This window comes from Toxotes jaculatrix, chromosome 13 (assembly GCF_017976425.1).
Source record: "Toxotes jaculatrix isolate fToxJac2 chromosome 13, fToxJac2.pri, whole genome shotgun sequence".
Classification (NCBI taxonomy): Eukaryota; Metazoa; Chordata; class Actinopteri; family Toxotidae; genus Toxotes; species Toxotes jaculatrix.
In genome coordinates, this window is record NC_054406.1 from 11,740,036 (window position 1) to 11,758,774 (window position 18,739).

Sequence of the window (18,739 nt, forward strand, 5' to 3'; positions counted from 1 at the left end):
TCCACCTGTGAGGTGCACACTCCTTTAATTGCCAGATATCGACGGTCTTATTGTCCGGATGCCAGAATCCGACCGGGGGCATCCTCCCGTTACAGCCGGAGTTGTGTATGAGTGTGAGTGTGTTTGGCGATGTGTGTTTGTGGCAAAAAAAAAAAAAAAAAGTGGGTGGGGTAACGGGGAAGTTAACGGCGATGCGGTGCGCGAACGAAGGCTTGGATGGAATGATGTCATCGGGAATTGCGAGGGGTGGGGGGGGGGCTGATTAGGAATGCGCGAGCCCCCAGGACACACACACACACACACACACACCTCCTCTCCGGAACCATCCACGCCGAGTTTCACGCGCCCCCCATTGCGCGCCCACACCTTCCGTTACCGATTAATCCAGATTTATCCTATGAGTAGGAGGAAGTGGAGGAAAAGGAGGGGGGAGCTCATTGAATCATTGAGAGAAAAGGAAGCAAGGACCAAAAATAATCAAAACGCAGATCTGCTTTTGTATGTAAATTGTAGAGAAAACACATTTATAACATTGCCCTAGACTGTGACACAGGAGCTAGATATTGAGTTTAAATTATTCTTTATAAAACTACCAAATGTTTGTCTCCTTTATTGAGCTGTTGGGCCCCCCACCCACCTATGTACCATGTTGTCTCCGAGTTCCCTTTAAGTCCTGTGCTACCAGTGCTCCTCTCCTGGAATGATACTTAAAGATCATGTAAAGACATGTTTTATGACATTTTTCCACCAAAAAAAAAGTTCAATTAGATGGTTTGAATTCTTTAAATTCTCATCTCATTGAAAAATTAAATGTCTGTGAACATGTGAATGTTACTCATTTCAAAAGTTTAACCACTGTAGGCAACATGTCTCCTGTGTCACTGTGAAGTCCCTTCTCAGCGTCTACAGTATGTGCTGGAGGTCTCAGGTTTCCACATAACACTTCTGTATATGTGCACCATGACTGTGCAATGTTACCATATCACATTTGTGTGTACATGTCTCAAACTCAGTTTTAAGGCGAGCTTAGGCAGGCTTTTCAGTTTCAGTAGATGACCGTGAAAGCAACCCCCCAGCTTCAAAATCTGCACATACATCGTGCTGCAGTGCAAAGTCAAACATCCAAGTAAAATCACAATGAACAAAACACATTTTTGAATGGAGAAGATGCTTTAATTAATGTTTGTTTGTGGAAATCCCATTGGACACAACTTAATTTAGGATTACCATCTGAGTACAATACAAATTTAAACAGTAAACAGGACTTTAAACCAGATATTGACACAAGACAACCGCAGAATTACCTATAAATGTATTATAGTATTTCAGTGCTGCAGATTCCAAACACATTTTCAAATTGTCAAACTACCTTAACCACCTGACATGCACTGAACCTGAGGCTTTTTTTGGGGCCCCCTGAGGTTTGGGGCCTCAGGGCAGTTGATTGCCTTGTCTTGCCTAATTCTGCTTTGCTTTCCTTTCCTCTCTTTGACGCAATATTTGTATTGTCAACATCTTGGAGTGCTGTGATACTGCGCCGGTTTTGGCAGGGTTTTAAAGCACTACACTGCACACACACACACACACACACACACACACACACACACACACACACACACACACACACACACACACACACACACACACACAGGCGCACTGATTCTTACTAGGTCAGTCAGTTGCAGTCTTTGCCAAAGATCCTTGGCCTCCAGCTGACCTAATCTGTGTTTAAGTGTACAGATGGAGACAGGTGTGACACATATATACACACGCACACACAGACTTAAATATACACTGCGGTAGGAGTGTACAGATGGATGCAGGTGCTGCTCACATAGGTAACACACACACACACATATGTCAACAGTCTAATAATTGCAAGACTTACCTCAAACAACCCAGGCTTTAAATGCACACACACACACGACCCACTGTCACATGCATTTGCTGACAGGATCTTTCTTTAGACGCCTCTTGGCTTGAAACCAAGGGACTTCTGTGTCTGTGTGTGTTTCTTGTGATGAGTGGTCCCTAGTGTTGTGTCTCTGTGGGTATTTCCTGTTATCGAAGTGGTGACATCATATCCGGGTGACTGTATTTTACATGGGAGACCAATTTTCCCACAGAAATCCGTTGTGTCCCACAGATAGCCAGTGTGTATGTGTGTGTGTGTGTGCGTGCATCCGTCTGCCTTCATGAGAGCACTGACTGTCCATCTGTCTGTGTGTGGGCTCAAAAATAGTGAATCTCCACTGCCAAAAACTTGTTCTCGCCAGCCCTCGCTACTTGAAAAGTGTGTGTTATAGCGTGTGTGTCTGTGGCGGAAAAGCGTCGTGTTCTTGAGGATCATGTTTAACTCGTGGAATGAATCAGTGTTTTGTGCCTCTGACAGCAGACAAAGCCCCCCATAGAGAGATGAAGAAAGAGAGAAGGAGCAAGAAAGAGGAAAAAATAGCCTGAACGAGGCGGATTGAGGGAGAGTGTGGAATGTGAGAAGCAATTTGACACAGGAAGTGGGTCTTTTCTCACCCTCTTGGAGGACAAAGTCCTCTCACACACTCACACACAAGCTGGCAGGTAGAAAACACTCCAGGGGTGGAGGAAGTATTTCAGGTGTGTGTGTTAAAGGGTGGGTGAGGTTATGGGGGTCACCTTGCAGTGGATAGAGGAAATGAAAAGGATCACGGTTCATATCCGGAGCTGCATTCAGAGGCCCGAGGTCTGGGGGTAAGCATGGACACAGAAGGAGAGAGAGAATAATGATAGCCTTCAGTGAAAAAAACATCTCGTCCCCCTTTCCTATCCCTGTCTCCTCCCTTTGGCTATTTGTGTGTGTGTTGGATGTATGCACATGCTGCTCACTCATATCTGAAGGACTGGCTTGGCAGATGTGCTGCATTTAACTAAAATTAGTTTTTCTTTCTTGTGGAGAAAGTATTGGTGTTTGATTCAACTCAACAGGAATGGAATTTCCCATTTACTATTAGGGTGATAACTGTGTGCAGGCACTGAGAAACCTGCTTTCACAATACCTGTCATTTCAGTGTGTCACCCTTTGATCTGAGGGGTGTGACATGTGACATGGGGTTTCGAGGGGGTGAGTATAACCCAGGTTGTTTTCTGGAGCTGCAATTTACAGACATCCCCTAAACACCTCACATGCAGGCTGTTAGTAGACACTAACCTGGCATCTGTGCACAAAGAAGCCTCTAGACCTCACTCTGTTACTGTAGCACATGCAACCCAGACAAGCATGTGGCCAAAAATTCATTTGAATAGAGTGAAATAAGGTGTTCTGATGTGAGACTTACCTAAGTTGAAAGCCAGTGATTATATTGACCTGGGCGGGTCTTAATCTACCTGGGCAGGCCACTCAAGTAGAGCCTAAGGTATGGGAAACACTGCTGTATAGAAAACTCTATCAGTTTAAGTGAGGATAAAACAGAGGGCCTCATTATTAGCCCCAAGAGAGCTCAAAAGTCTTTGCAGCCATCTCCCTTTAACCTCCAGTGTCATGCTGCATACTAATAATTTAGGTGTCAAATTCGAGTCGTGTCGGGGCAAAAAGAAGTCCAGAGGGTACTCACTGCTACTCATTGCTGCCTCTAACTCCTAATTGCTGTGAGCTCATGGTAACAAATGAAGGCAACCCAGATGAGCGTTTGAGTTGAAAGTGCTGAGAAATGAATCCGAGCTTTTGCATCTTCATGGCTAAATGATTGATGATTGATAACTGATTACGCTCCTGCTTTAGCTGATGTAGCTTGTCTGCAGAGGCTTCAAAATTTTGCAGCTCGTCCTCCAACAAAGTCAAAATCCAGTGAGTGCATTGCTCCAGTGTTGGCTCCTCTCCTTTGGCTGCCAGTGTATTTTAAAATTCAAAATAAAACTTTACCTTCTACACAGTGAAACCCCAAGTGTATGTCTGGATTGCTGTACTGGTATAGTAACTTAAAGCAGCGGGGGCAAGCAGCACTTCATAAAGCTTTCTAAATAAACCTAAATTTTGCCCAGATAATTTCAAACAATTGTCCCAGGGTCCATACAAAAGTAAGCATAGAAACCTTAACTTTGGATTAGCTGTGGATAACTGCATAGCCTTCGTCCAGTTTGAAAAATACCAGAATTTTCCTTTATATCATCCTATTGAACTGATAGGATTCAACTCTTAAGACTTACTTATATATTTGCTTATATTTTCTGCTGTTTTACTTTTTTGTTGTAATTTCTGTTTGGTTATTTTTGCTATATCATGCCCACTTTTAAATTGATAAACACCTTTATAGTGAAACACTTAGTAGCTTTTGTTTTAGAAAGTGCTTGGCTACATAACTAAATCCTTACATATACCTATGCTAAGGTGTTGTGCTTTATCAGCTGACTGGATCTCTGTTTACTCTGCCAGTCGCAGTTTAGAAAGTATTTGATTTCTTCAGTCATCTGGCTCCACAACATTGTGCAACGCTAAACTTTCCCTGTGTAACGTGTTCAAGTCATCCCACGTATTATAGACAGAATGCTATTTCAGCCTCAGTTCAGCCGGCCGGAAACTTTGGCTCCTCTCACTGTGACCAGTAACTCACTCACTCACACACACAAGTACAGACATGCCAGCTCACATATATGCACCGATGCACATTAACATTAAACTCCTGATTATCTTACACCCACTGCATTCGTACACACACACTTGCAGTGCTAGTGAATAGTTGCGGTGGTGTTTATTCAGTGAGTCAGAGGGAGACGGAGAACGCTGGAGGTGTTTTAGGTAGGTCAAAACAGACTAGAAACACAGGTTGTCTAGATACTAAACACACACGCGCAGATTCTCCCTTGCAGTAATTGGGCAGCACTGCGCACAACTCACATACATATTCTCTGGAGAGGGGAGTTATGTGAATATAGAGACAAGGGGAGGGAGGAGGAGAGGAATGGAAAAAAGGGAGGTGTACAGACCACAAGATAATGAGAAAGAGGGAGAGAGGGGAGGAAATAAAATGGAGAGAGGTAAGGACGGAAAAAGAGTTAAGGTAATGGAGAGATGGGGATGCTAGATAGCAGCGGAAAGGCGTGAGAGAGGGAAAGAAAAAAGGGAGACAGATCGAGTACTGAGAGATCAAAAGAGGATGAAAAAAAGAAGGAGTCCAGAAACTGAGGGAAGGAAAGGGATCAGGAGTGGAAAGAAAGAATGGGAGGCAAAGGATAGAGTGATGGAGGATGTGAACGAAAGAAGATGGTGAAGGGGGGGGGGGCGAAGAGAGAGGGGCGAAATGAGGGCTGGATGATGGGGATGACAGGGAGGGGATGGAGTGAGGCCAGAAAGATGGGAGATGGAGCCAGGATGGAGGGATGTCGAGAGAGCGAGGGTGGGGGAGGGAGGCGTGCGCTGCTCATTCCCAGGAGACCGTGCTCTACCTGCTCTCCACGGCCGTCGCCATGACAACCGGCATGGCTGCTGCTGTCACAGCTTTATTGCCCCTCTCTCTCCTCTCTTTCTCCCCTCACTTCCCTCTTTTTCTCTCCTTCATTCTCATTTCGTCTCTTCTTTTTTTTTTCTTGTCGCCTCTGTTGCTTCTCTCATTCACAGCTTTTTGTGTCTCATTCTTACTCCACTCTTCATTTTTTCATTTTCCTTTGTCTTCTTTTTTCTCTTCTTCCTCCTCTGTCCTTTCTCATCCTGTCTTTTCCATTTGTTCCTCTACAATAAAAAAAAAAAAAAGAGAAGGGTAGAGACGGCAGTTATGTTTCACCTTTACAGTAGTGTGCGTGTGTGTGTGTGTGTGTGTATATATATGTGTTTGTGCTATTATAGGACTCTAAATTAGAGAGCATAAACGCAGTGCCGTCTCCCAAAACCACAAAGCATTCTGGGATCTCTGTGTCTTAGAGCTTTCGCTATAAATAAAAATCCCAGAAACAGGGCGCCTCCTTACCACTAACAAACCTTTGTGTGTGTGCATGTGTGTGTGTGTGTGTGTCAGAGTGAGAATCACAGATGCCTTCCACTAGCATATTAACGCTGCTAAGAGAGCATTATCATTTCCCCTCATATCATTCATGTGTATATTTGTAGCCCTTCAGTACTACTCTTTTTCCTCACACATTTCCGTAACGACGGCGTAATTAGGTTAACAAAGGGCCGGATGGGCGGAGTCATGCAGAGCTGAAACCCAGTGTGGTCCAATGGGACTGCTGGAATGTGTATTTCCTGGCAGACGGCTGATAAGAGCGGGCTGAGGCCGTGATAAGGCCGGCCTTCACACTCCCGACCGGACCCTGAGTGTTGTCTCTGTGAGTCTGGCCTCGATCTGACCTCCAACACTCAACTCCCCCCCGATCGCCCTCTCCATCTGTTGGCCCATTTGTTTGTCTGATGGTAATTTTGTCAGCAACTTTAGATTCACTTTGTCACTTGAATTTGTGCACACTGCAGTCATGGTTTAGTTAACTATTTTGGAGTTTTCTTAATTGAAGTATGAACATTGCAGTCCAGCTAAATCTGAAAACGTGTGCGTTATTGATCTTGGAAATGGTGGCCTGACAAATGTCTGCTTACTGGCTTTTTCTGGAGCTCTCAACTTTAACACATGGCCTTCATCAGATGGTCATCCGATGATGGAATTTGGTCACATTTCATGGAGATGGATCTGTGGATATGTGGGCTCAGTAACTGTGACGGTTTCATAGTCTGTCAGCGTCACAGTATTCAAAGGATCCTCATCTCATGTTTATCTTTGGTGACAAGGAGATTTTGTTTTAATTTACAGATATCCATTTCTGACGCATGTTTATCATCAAGGCAGACAGAGAATGAATCACAGTTTTTAAATTTGATATCAATTGAGTGTTATCTGTTGTCATCCTCATTGAAATTAGGTTTCTGATGGTAATATTTCATCACAGTTTGATTAAAATTCAGAGTGCGACTGAGATCTACTTGTTTGCATACTGATAAAAACAACCTGTGAGTGTGTTTTTGTGTTTAATTGCTCATGGGGTTTTAGGATGGACACAGGAAGCTGAGTATTTATAGGTCTAGCCTTCAAGCTTCAAATCAGGAGGGAGCTTCCTGAGTGGTGCACAAAGGGGGGCGTTTATATAGGTGTGTGTTTTTACATGTGCGTGTTTACATGTGAAGCAGAGGCAGAGGAAGTGATGAAGGAGCACAGGGAGGCTGCTTGTGCGAACGAGAGCGAGAAATACTGTGTGCGAAAGGCATGTGACTGTGTATGTGTGTGTTTGAATTATTTAGCCCAGCGTCCCGACAGAGGAGTGAACGAGGTCAGGAGCTCATTGCTGCAACGTTTTTCCTCTCTCCATCCATCCATCTCTACACCATCCACCCACCCACCCACCCTCTCTTCCTCCTCCTCCTCCACTGTCGTTGTTCTAGAGCTCCTCGTTTATTCTGCCTGTCTTAATAAACAGGAACTTAGAAACAAAAGGCTTCCCACATGTTACTCACGTCCCCTCAATTATCGGCAAGCCATGAGGGGAGAACATCGATCCAATTAAATACAGACACTGAAACCCACTGTGTGTGTGAGTATAAATGTGTGTGTGTTTGTGTGTGTGTGGACCCTCTGATGTAAACCTTTGAACTCTGTTGCTTTAAAGGGCTCTTTCAAAGGCGTTTGCAGTCTGAATGAGCCACTGAAGCTAATGAGCAGTGTGTGTATGAAGTATGCGTGTGTGGGTGTGTGTGTGTGTGTGTGTGTGTGTGTGTGTGGTTGGGAGGGTAGGGATTCTGCAATGTTGCTTGGTGGTTGCAGCAGGTTTCTTTCCCATAGGGCCTTTCTATAAACGCCTCCACGCGCATTCACACACGCACACACACTTTTGCGGCAGCAGGTGATTCATTCTTAATCTTTCATTCCAACAGTTGTGGATTAGCCCTAATCTTAGCCAGCAGAGACCCAGGTCTGAAAGGCTGATTGACACTGAGAGAATTTGTGCGTGTGTGTATTGTTTATTTATCTGTGTGTGTGTGTGTGTGTGTGTGTGTGTGTGTGGTTGTGGTTGTGTGTGTGTGTGTGTGTGTGTGTGTGTGTGTGTGTGAGACGTGATAATTGTTTTCCTTGTTGGACTGAGTGGGGTGTCTGTATGACAGGACATGATATGACTGAGGCAGATACACATGGCAGATTGACAGGTCACACAACACTGAAACATTAGATGCAGCAGCAGCAGCAGGAGGAGGAGGAGGCTCTCATGGAGGAGAGGCATTTCCTTTTGACATTAATTCCTCTTTTGACACTTTAGAATTAGCTCAGTCAACCCCAGTGTGAGTTGCAGTTGTTTTTAATTGGGTTATAGTTTACTTAAGGGCTGTAACTAACAATTATTTTCAGAATTGATTAGCAAGCAGTTAATCGCCTAAAACAAACAAACAAATAAATGCTCATCAAACTTTCTCAGAGCCCAAGGTGACATTATCAGATGCCGTGTTTAAAAGCTCCTCAGTTTACCGTGATGTCAAGACAAGAAAAAGCAGCTGATTCTCACAGGTTTTTTTACATTTTTGCTTGAAAAATTACTTTTACTGCTTAATTGATTATCAGAATAGTTGCCAATTACTTACTCGCACTGATGGTGAGTAGGGCTGAGTTACAGTTGATGTTTTTTGATACTAGTGCAGATATGACACCTGACATTTGGTGCCAGTCTCAAAACAAACCTCACTTTGAGAGATAAAAACGTGTACAAAATCCTTTTTTCATGTCACAATAGAAGCCAGAGTTCTCAAATGTTAAATGTTGTTCTAATACCAGCAGTAGCACAAGAACTAAAGATTATTTTCATTACTGATAAAACTGTTGATGAGAAGTTTAGAATATAAAATGTCAGCAAGTAGAGAAAACTTCCATCACAGTTTCCCAGAGTCTGAGCTAAACGAGGTTCACATTGCTTGTTTTGTTCTATCATCAGCTCAAATCCGAAAGAAGTTCAGTTTACAAAAACAGAAGGAAACAACAGATCCTTACATTCAAAAAGCTTGAACCAAAAAATCTTTGGCAATTTTGTTTGCAAAATTACTGAAATGATTAACTGATTATCAAAATAGTTTCTGATAAATTTTACTTTTTGTTTCAGCAGTAAGCTCCAGTCTATAATTGGCAAAATTAGGATTTGAATCCATAAATATTTGATTAGAGAATGAGTAAACACATTTACAACACATTGGTTGGGGTACTGAAAACTGAGGGTCAGTTCCCAGGTGTAATCGCAAGACTGTTACAACATAGAAAATAAAACTAAAAATACATTTTCCGTTTTTCTTGTGAAGTCTTTGTTGCGCGTCTTTCCTCCTGTCTGTCACCTCATTTCGTGTCATTGCCCAAGAATAATACGCAATAGAAAGATAATGAGGTTCAAAATCCAACCCTAACTGTGACAAGAAATATTTGGCTTAGTTATTGTTGAGCATAAATTGTATCTTAACACCCGATAACTTGTGGGAAATGTTGATGGTTGAATTCTCCCCCAAAAATCTGAACAAAGCAGCAAGGTGTTGCGACAGATTTGAACGTGATTAGATATTGTGTGGAGATGGAGGGAGAGCAGATTTGAAGAGAATGAGAGGGGAATGAGGTCAGAAGCAATCACAGACAAAAGTGATATGAAAGGACGTGGTGGGGGCTAAAGTGAAGAGAAGAAGGGGGTGGGGTGGGGTGGCGGGGTGGAAGCAGATTGGAGAGGAGAAGAAAATGCAGCAGATTTGGAGAGGAAAGGTGAGGTAGAGAACAGAATTTGTTAATATGTAAAAGTGGTAAAAAGATATGAGAAGCCAGTAAGAAAACAGATAAAGAACAGGGGAAGGATTGGCTTTAGGTGGATGGAAATGATGAAGGAGCAGAGGAGCTGATGAGGAATAAAAAGAAAAAAGGGAGAAAATAGAGGAGATAGATGGGGCGGATTGGTGTCCAGGTTGCAGCAAGGAGTGAGAGAGGGAGAGGAAGAAAGAGACTGGTGGTTAACGCAGGCCTGTAAAGAGCTTAGAGCAGCTGAGACGGATTGAATGGAGAGAACAACCTGGACAGGATTAGACCGAGACAGAAGAGAGGAGGGCTGTGAGAGCAAGATCGTATCATAACCCACATATTTCCCTGTCCTTGAGTAACACATTTCCTCTGGTTTACACCGGCAGCGACCACTCTCTGCCACTTGCAAGCCTCCCCAGTCACACTTTAATTAAACCGAACCAACGGTACCAAGGAATTAATGATCACTGATTGTTATACCAAGCACTCAGGAGCTAATCTATGCGTTAGACAATCATTCACGAGCCGTTAGTTACTTAAATCCACCTCTTAATTAATTAGTCAGTGAGTAATGTTGCCTGTTGAGGGATGAAGCTATCTTTAACTGTACCGCTTAAGAAAAATTGGAGAACAATGAACATGCTCTCACATAGAGCTTGTGATTATATTTATTTTTGAGCTGAGGTGATTCAGTGGAGGCTGAAGGAAGATAACGCTATCTGAGTGACAACAAGGGACTTCCAAAGGAATAATAATGAATATAGTTCTGTACGTTTTACCCGTTAATCCTCGTCACCACCATCAAGCCATTTTGTTAACACAATCTGTTTCGTGGCTGCACAGTACTTCTATGCAGCATCTCCCACTATAGTGTGGGTTGTCAGATATGGTTGGTTCACTCAGGTTTTGGTTTTGTCTCTCAACAGGCATGCAGTTACCAAACCTGGCAACCTCACTGTGATAACAAGACTGTATTTCCCACAAATGTTGAACTGTTCTTATAAAATGTGAGGCCTTGTTACAGGTTGCAGACCTGAGTTGCAATGAGTTCAACCAAACAGTTATTTCCCCTCATTTTTGGGAGCCTGAAGCTTTTTTCCAAGAAAAAATTGGAGAAAAAGGATAAATTAACCACATTTTCTGCTTTTTTTCCTATTTCTTCCAAAATAAACCACTGTTCTGCCTTGCGAACACTAACACAATTGCCATTTTCATTTATGAATTTTGGACGGAGGACCAGGTCCGGACGTTGTTGGGAGTTGCCGTTTCACACATACAGCACACAACCGGAGATTGTCCTTGTGTGTGACGCTTACTCACCTCCTGGAAATACCCTGTTTGGTTTAGGCAAGTGGTGGCATCTGGGTAGAGCACGCAGGGGGCAGGATGGGAACGCCATCAACACGCCCACTCGCTCGCTGTGAATGACCTGCTCTGTTCACACCGCGGCTCAATCAGACTTTACATGGACTTTGTACTAGGGAGCTGGCAAGGTATAGCCCATTTATTGTCCGGTTCAACTGATTCAGACATTTGCGTTCACACATACAGATCCTCCGGGTAATGACTCAAAAAGTTCAGGGTTCCAGTGCATGTGTGAAAGCAGCTCATATTGAAACTGATCACAGGACCCACCAAATGTGGCGATGTGAGATGATGGAAAATATTAACTACCGTCTGTACGTCTGCTGAGAAAACACAAGAGCCATTCATTGGGGAAAAAAAAAAACAGGACAAAGCAAATGTCTGATTTTGTTGGCTTGTTTCTCATATTGCCTCATGAGCGGTTGAAGTCTTCTGACATTGATTCGTTAGAGTTAATCAGTATCTCATGATGAATATCTTATCAGGTCACAAGCATTCAGTCTGTGCGACCCATTAAGACCAAGACCATATGCTGCTCTTGCCTTATCTGGGGTTTTCTCCGTCGCCAGATCTCACAACCTGCGTAATTAGTGTTCGATACCAGGGGCTGTTATGATACATGAAGAATCAATTGCCTATCTGGCTACGCTGACAGTCACTTGGCCTGCAGTCACTGGTAGAAAACAGCTCCGAGGCTTGCGATCGGCTGCACCTTTGCCAAAGTCAGTCGACCAATAAGTGGGAGCTGGGAAAGCATAGCAAGGTCAGCTGCTCGGGATGCCCCCGGAGCAGCAATTTGTTTACCTCCTCTCTCTGTGTGTGTGTGTGTGTGTGTGTGTGTGTTTGGGAGGTATGGCATGATAATAATACACATCATACCCTCTGCACACACACTTGCAAAGGTGCATCTTTCCATTCCAGATTGAATTACACAAGGCTGATTGGATTTTTCTCCCCTGCATCAAAGACAAAAACACTCCTCTCCCGTTCTCCACCCCCCCTTTGCCTCTGGGTCCACCATCCCACCATCCCTCTCCTTTCAAGTGTTCTCCATTTGTACCTTTCCTCATCAAAAATCTGCCTTTTTATGCATTGATTTTTATCCTTCTCCTTGTCATTCCTTCCTTGGGGTCTGTATATTCGCATGACTGTCATTAGCTTGATTACACAGGCTGTAATTATGTGAACACACACACGCAGATGCTGCCTTGTGACTCACATCACTGTATATGGGCAGAAATGTGATTCTCATCATCGTCTGCTTGTGCGTGCATTTTCTTGTGAATGCGTTAAGGTTTTTCGATTCGGGGGCTGAGAAGAGACCATTGATTACCATTTTTGAGTGTGCTCTGAGTGCCCCACTCTCTCGCTCTCTGCCACACAAAGGCATCATGGTCCGCGGGGTGCTCTCTCTCACACGCAGCCACATTTCTGAGCCCTTTTGAAAAGTGCCTTAGAAACACGAGAAAAGATCCAGCCACAGGCGCCACGCCCTCCCACTGGCCCTGCAGAAATAGGCCCATTGAGCCAGGCTATAATCACACACACATACACACACACACACATATATAAATCCGCATTCAGCCTCGTTCCTTCTCCTCTCTCTCTCCAGCACTTCATAGACGCAGCCACAAAAACGCAGTTATTGACCCACCAGCCAACCAGCAGCATTCACTGCTCGCAGCAACGTTTCTCTGCTAAACATCACTACACTCACCAACACACGCTGGCGCTCCCTGAATGCCACGGACAAAACTTCAAACACACACACACCCTCATGAGCACGCAGATACACGGCAGCGTATTGTTGAGTGTGGGAGCGGCAGTTGTGTCAGAATCTCAAGGCATTTCTGGCAGCAGGACAGTGACACACACACACACACACACACACAGAGATGCATCTTTCATAAGGTCATATATAATGGAAGAGGATTCCACACAGAGAGGCCTCGTGTGTGTCTATGTGTTTGTGAGTGTGTGTGTGTGCTAGCCTTGAGATGTGGTCTTTAATCCTGCTGGATTGTCAGATTAGTGTAACAGCTGGGTCCTACATACAGATATACATCTCTGTGCCTCTCTGTGTCTGTATCACCCCTCCTCCCATCATACTGCTCCTCTATACTCGGCCAAGAGCTGAGTGGCTCTATGCATTAGTGTGTGTGTGTGTGTGTGTGTGTGTGTGTGTGTGGCAGTCTCACAGCTCCAGTCCATTACATGGTTTCAGGCCAGCTGATGTGTCACTACACGATCACGTGACCTCTACTGAGTCTGCAGCAAGTTTCAGTGTCAGGTGCTCATTTTGTCGGTGAAACTGAGACATTACAGGTTAAACACACTCAGCCTCTGAGGGCCCAAGTCGCTGCTCTTTCAGCCCTTCCCAGCTGATCGTGCCCACTGCGAACATAAACAGAATGTTCCTTTTCAGTGTTGAAGCATTTTATTTCTTCATTTATCCCTGTTTGAATTTATAATCTTTAAGTTGATTTGGTGACACCGGTTTAATACGACAGCAAAAACCTGTTAAGCAGCTGCTTTGTCAGTTTACAGTGCAGCCAAACGAACTCGAATTAGTTTTATGAAGAAGTCAGTCAGTAATAATTACAACCCACGAACTGACTTTATGCTGTACACGGAGTTGGCATAAACCTCTGTGACTGTTTCATAATAGAAGCCACCCCTTGCCTTGGCAGTAATGTGATGCAGTTTTGATTTGGCTGTAGGAGTTAACAGTAAACAGTGAGGCTGAAATCAATGAGACAAAATTACTGGTTTTCATTTACGAATAGTTTCTCGTGACTCCCTCACACATAGGTTGGCAGTCTGAACCCTGCACAGGAATGGCACACCCTGCCAATAACAATGAAAACTAATTTTTCTATGGAGGTAATTACTGAAAAACAGTGGGAAAGAGGTCATCATCCCTGCCTGCATCTCTCATCATCTGATACAAGACTGAAAGGAATGACAAAGGGGAACCGTATTCTGTTGTATTTTTTTAGGTGACTAATTAAAATGAACCTCATTTTCTCAGTTTGAAGAGCTCAATAATCAGTTGCATAAAAGATCCCTCTTTTATGCAACTGATCAGGGAGCGCTCCACCTAATGAGGATTAATCGCGAAGCTAACAATGAAGCAAAAGCTTTAGTGACTGATATAGAGTAATGTTGAAGGTACAGTAGTCTATTTTGTAACAGATATGTAAGATAAATATTAAAAGACGTGTGTGAAAATGAATTTAAATAAGCTTTCACTGATCCAGATGCATGCTTTTTTTCCCCCCTCTCCACTGTGCACCTGTTCTGTCCCTGCAAGCTCTCTGACCAAGCCATTCACTGTACCACATACCATATTTAGCAAAAGCATGACTTTCCATAAGGGCATTCATCACTTAGATCATCTTTGTCCTTATAACTCGTGGAGAAAGATAATATTAGTGCCTGGATGCTTTTCAGCTGTGGTTTGGTGCTGCTCTGAGACAGCTTTAGGGCCCGAGCGAGCTGGAATAACAAACTAGAGCCGGTGTAATGCCATCCTCCCACAGGTTTTGTACGGGGAATTAATACGGCCAACGTGGCCGCGATTTGGATCGGCTACAGTAGCGCCATCAGGAATTTGATCGGCCGAAAGGACTAAAAATAGTGGAAGGAGAAAAAGTGTTTCACTCATTTCCTGGCTGTCGTACATGGGCATGTTTACAGCTTTTGCTCGATGGTTCACATTCATTGGTCGCGGAGAGCACTCGTGTGTGAAAAACTGAGACAAACATGCGGGAAGAGATCAGAAATGTGTTTGGCAGGGGACTAAATGAGCGTTTCTACCTTCCCACTCAGTGCTACAACAGCATCATGTCCACAAAGATCTTTTTGGCACTGAATAGCAGTTTTAGATTTTTACATGTTTAAAAATACCACAAGCAGCTATGAATGTCAACTTTATTTTTGTTTTAAACCTCAAATTAGTCTAAACACTGACATCTAACATACTTTTTCTAATAATCTCCATGTAGCCTGATTTTAGAACCACTTCCCATCTTTTAAACAGCTAATCAGCGTAAAATTGCTCAGCAGGTTCCTTCTCGCAAACACAGGGTGATGCCAGCTGATGACCCCCTGCTGCAGCTGTTACTGTAAAGAATCTCTTGACATTAAATGATAAATTAACTTTAAAAAATTTGGAGCTATTTTACTTGGCTCACTTCCAAAAAAAAAAAGAAAGAAAGAAAGAAAGAGGCCTGGGGGACTGCAAAAAGTGATCATTTCACAGAAGGAGACATTCATTACAGACATTAAAACCATGACGGGGAATGTATGTATTAATAATATAGCTGGGGGAGTCGTTTTGACAGATGCTGAATGGTGACGACCCACGGGGTGAGCGTTGCTGATATAAGGCTTGACAGCTTATATTGTGTGAAAAATTCTTGCATTATTCTTCATTGAAAGTACAGTGCAACCCCCGATTTTTAAATATTGCCTAATATCTTTTCAGTTCATAGCTGAATTTCAACATCAAACATCAACAGTGAGCTCGGAGGAAACTTTACGGGGAGCCGTGACCCCTTGGCCCCCCAGGCCCAAAGCCAGAGCCTCTGTTTGAAGTTTTGAGGCTGTTTATTGGTAAGCTAAGTAAGAAGAAAAATAGTCTGATGTCCTGATCACTTTTTTTTTTTACATTAATATCAAGTATCTGTTGATACCAAGTCTGATCAGTTATAAATTTCCATTAAAATTTTGGAGCGGTGTGAAGATGTTTGGCAGCAGAATTATCCTGCTTTAAGTAAATTCCTTAAATGGCTTAGTATTTGGTTTGCATGCTGTAGTATTTTGAATAATATCTGCAGAGAGGAGTGTCGGTAGTTCATTTCCATCCATTTGTTTTAACGCATTTTCAATTTGTGCATTAAAAAAAACTGAGGGGAAAATGCTGAAAATTTTAGCAAAAAAAACTTGAAATATCACAAGAAAAAGTTTTAATGCTTGGCTGAACTAGAAAAGTTTGTGTATTTCATGTAGACATAATTTCCATTTTTCCAAATTTGTGTTGCATTTGGATGGCTTGTGTGGATCTGCTGTGGCAGGAAGCTTTGGAGGGGATTTAGACGCCCTCTCTTCATCCCAAACATAACTTTAGAGTTAACCTGTGAAGTACATGCAAAACAACTGAGACCAGTGTTTTAGGGTGCCCTTGAAGGTATCAAGCATCATTGTTATAAGATACTGTCTCGACATCCACACGTGTGTGTGTGTGTGTGTTAAAAGGTGTCATCAACTGTGTGAACAGTGTGACTGTGCAGAGGCTTTCTGTGCTAATCTCTGCTGAAGGTGGCAGGTGTCTTAACCAGGCCATCACCTGGTAACCTACTCACACACACACACACACACACACACACACTGGCCACACACACTGCCCTCTATCTCTCCCACATCTCCTTGTCTGACTGTAAGTGTGTTAGCGTCCAGGTTGGCTGCCGTCCAACCTGCCCCAGCTGGTAAGAGAGGAAGAGCAGGGCGGAGAGTGAGACGAGGCGGAAAAGCAAAAGATGGAGAGAGATTAGAGGTCAGTACTGACAGGGTCGGGGATCCACGCCGGAAAGAAAAGATGGGCGTGGAACAGCACAAACAATAAACAGGCTGCAGTTTTTCCTGTAAGTGTGCAAGTAGTCAGAGGGCATGTGCCAACAGGAGTGACCTGTTCCAGGTAGAGAGCTATCAGTGGTCCACTTCTGTCAGAGAGCAGCACGGCTCAAACTCTCCAGCTCTTATCAGTGTGGGTCAGACTGCTCTGGAGAGGAGCAGACACAGAGACGGCCGTGAATCAGCAGCTGCTTTACGAAGCGTGGGCGCTCCACCTGCAGCGAATTAAACTGCAGGGGATGCTGGAAATGTGGCCCATAAAGATCACTTTACCTGGTGTGTCGGCCTGATCTGGGTCTCAAATTTCCTGCCAGACAATGATTGTTTTTCAGCCATAACTGTAATGATATGTTCATGATGTGTTGACAGGTTTGGCATCCAGCACTTTAGCGCAGTCAGGACACCCACATCGAGGTTTAAAACATTCATTGCGACAATGATACACATTTAGTTTGGTGATGTGGCTCTGCTCATGCTTTGGGACAGATCTCAGAAAGCTTGACACAGACTGTCTGTAAGTGGAGCCTGAAGTACAGACCATTAATGAGCATTAACGCTAAAGCTAATACAGGATGAGGCTCCGGAGGTAACTTGCTGAAGGAAGGCAGTGATGGATGCAGAGCTCAGCCTTGTCGTATACTGATAGAATGAGCATCAAATGTTTACATGGACCACCTAGTGTTAGAGATGTGTCATCACCATATATCAGTGGATGGTGCACCGAACATATGATCACACGAAGAACCATGAGGCTCCACGACCGATTAACTGATTTATCATACAGTGGTTCCCTCCAGTGGGTCACAAGATAAGTCTGAGTCACTGCAAGATGTTTAATGGATTAGGAAAGAAGAAAAAAACATTGCTTTCACAGGCAATTTATCATCATTCTTTTTGACTTGTCTTTATCTTGGCTTTTTTTTTCTTGTGGAATGCCACTTTGTTTTTACTGGTCACTAACAATAATAAAATTACAGTGAAACGGAAGCTAGCGCTTCTTTATCTTCAGTAATGTGATGTGTGCCCTAGTGAAACTTAATATATGGCTGGGATTTAGTTACGGATTTAAATCATATCCTTCAGTGCAAGAGTGAGTACTACTATGAAAGTTTTTTGCTTCAGTTGAGATGTTAATGACTACTTTTAGAAGTGGTAGGATCGGAGACAAGGGCTCTTTGGAAATGCAAGCAAAGTTTTTGCCAACTTAAATCCAAAATCTAAACACACACACCTCCGTCTATGATACTGCTTTTCTAGCTGCTATAACCCACGGGCTAATGATCTAGTGTGATTTTGTACGATAGGCAGGGTTCATTATATTGGAAAATGATATGTATATAATCTCCAGTTCAAGATGAGTCATCAAAAATGAAGAAATTAAAAATTAAAAGAAGAACAGAGCTGGATTTTGACATAAAATATGGGGGGAAAAAACAACTAACAGAACCGAGAAATTGTGTTTTGAATTTCACAGCGTCTGTCAAAGGAAACAGTCAGAGCTTTTAGTGAAACTGCTCACAGCTCACAGACTTATACAACCAGTGACACAAGTGGACACTTCTTAAGTGGAACCACTGTTGTGTAGTGATATAATCGGATCTTGAAACTTACTGAGCTGAATTTTTTCATGGGACACACTGCGGCTTGCTGAGGTTCAGACTATAAAAGACCTTTTTTGCCTTAATTTGGTCATTTGATTGAATTTTAGGATGCAATGTCTGTAATGCCTCTGGATCATGAGAAAATATCCCTTCCTAAATGAACCACGTGGTGGAAAAAATGGGCATGAAAAAAAGACTACAATGGACATAACCCGAGTGTCTCTTCCTTCAACACTGTGGATGCAGTAAACGGAGGGACAGATAGAGGAGTGGGACTCACAGATGGTGCCAGAAAGCAGAGGGAGTATTCAAATTATTCTTCACAGTTTGAGAGCTCAGAGATGCTGCAGCAGTCGAGAACATTTGCGCCGATAAAAA

The 18,739-nt window shown here is 43.3% G+C and overlaps 1 protein-coding gene across 1 annotated transcript in view; it reads left to right on the plus strand.

Moving 5' to 3' along the window:
* sdc3 (syndecan 3) overlaps nt 1-18,739 on the plus strand; it is a 34,884-nt gene that overhangs the window by 1,074 nt on the left and 15,071 nt on the right. The gene's annotated exons all lie outside the window — the stretch shown is intronic.